A 1,654-nucleotide genomic window follows, 5' to 3' on the forward strand; every position below is an offset into this window, starting at 1 on the left:
CATCCTGCTAAAAGGCACCGTAAACAATAAAGCAATATCATTGTTTTACATATATGCACCAAGTGGTATGGCATGTGAATTCCTAGAGGAGAGGTTAAGGGAATTACAGGAAGAAATAGACAGCAAAACTATAATAATGGGAGACCTCAACCTCCCCCTCAAAAACTAGATAAATCTAACCTCAAAATAAACAAGAAAGAAGTTAAGGCGGTGAACAGAATTTTAGGAAAGGAAGATATGATAGACCTCTGGAGAAAACTGAATGGGGATAAAAAGGAATATACTTTTTTCTCAGTGGTACATGGCACATACTCAAAAACTGACCATGTACTACAGCATAAAAACCTCACAATCCAGTGCAGAAAGGCAGAAGTAGTCAAAGCATCCTTTCCAGATCACGATGTAATAAAAATTATTTGTCAAAAAAAAACATGGAAAAATAAGCTAAAAATTAATTGAAACTAAATAATCTAATTCTAAAGAATGAGTGGGCCAAAGAATAAATCACAGAAAAAATTAATAACTTCATTCAAGAAAATGACAATAACAAGACACCATAACAAAACTTATGGAATGCAGCAAAAGTAGTTCTTAGGGGGAGTTTTATATCTCTAAATGCTTACATGAATAATATAGAGAAAAAGGAAATCAATGAATAAGTCATGAAACTGAAAAAGCTAGAAAAAGAACAAATTGAAAATCCCCAATAATACCAAATTAGAGATACTGAAAATCAAAAGAGAGACTAATAAAACTAAAATTAAGAAAACTCTTTCCCCTGGCTGGCTGCAGAGCCCACAGATGCCCAGAGTCACGCTGAAGGATGGGAATGAGCAGGAGTTCATTCGGGCCCTGGTCTCCTTCCTGAAAAAGTCAGGGAAGCTGAAAGTCCCCGAATGGGTGGACATGGTCAAGTTGGCCAAACATAAGGAGCTGGCGCCCTAAGATGAGAACTGGTTCTACCGCCGGGCTGCCTCCACGGCCTGGCACCTTTACCTCTGAGGCGGGGCTGGTGTAGGATCCATGATCAAGATCTATGGGGAGTGCCAGAGCAATGGGGTCATGCCCAGTCACTTCAGCAGGGGCTCCAAGAGCATGGCCCGGAGGGTCCTGCAAGCCTTGGAAGGCCTCAAGATGGTGGAAAAGGACCAGGGTGGGGGCGGGAAGGTGACACCTCAGGCACAGAGAGACCTGGACAGAATTGCCGGACAGGTGGCAGCTGCCAACAAGAAACATTAGGACGAACTACACCAGATTCATTAATAAATTGCCTTGTTCTTAAAAAAAATTAAGAAAACTATTGAATTAATAAATAAAATGAAGAGCTGATTTTATGAAAAAATCAATAAAATTGATAAACACTTGGTCAATTTGATTAAAAAAATAAAGAAGAAAACCAAATTCCCAGTATCAAAAATGAAAAGGGTGAATTCACTTCCAATGAAGAGGAAACTAAAACAATAATTAAGAATTATTTTGCCCAATTGTACGCCCATAAATTTGACACCCTTAGGGATATGGATGAATATCTACAAAAATATAAATTGCCCAGGTTAACAAAACATGAAGTAAAATTCCTCAATAACCCCACCTCAGAAAAAGAAATTGAATAAGCCATCAATGAACCACCTCTCTCCTGTCAGATTGGCTAAAA

The 1,654-nt window shown here is 38.6% G+C and overlaps 1 pseudogene; it reads left to right on the forward strand.

Annotated features, from left to right (window-relative positions):
• The first annotated feature begins 801 nt into the window (after positions 1-801).
• On the forward strand, positions 802-1,239 carry LOC118849056 (annotated as a pseudogene).
• The last annotated feature ends 415 nt before the right edge of the window (positions 1,240-1,654 follow it).

The sequence above is a fragment of the Trichosurus vulpecula genome, chromosome 4 (genome assembly GCF_011100635.1).
Source record: "Trichosurus vulpecula isolate mTriVul1 chromosome 4, mTriVul1.pri, whole genome shotgun sequence".
NCBI classification, from domain to species: Eukaryota; Metazoa; Chordata; class Mammalia; order Diprotodontia; family Phalangeridae; genus Trichosurus; species Trichosurus vulpecula.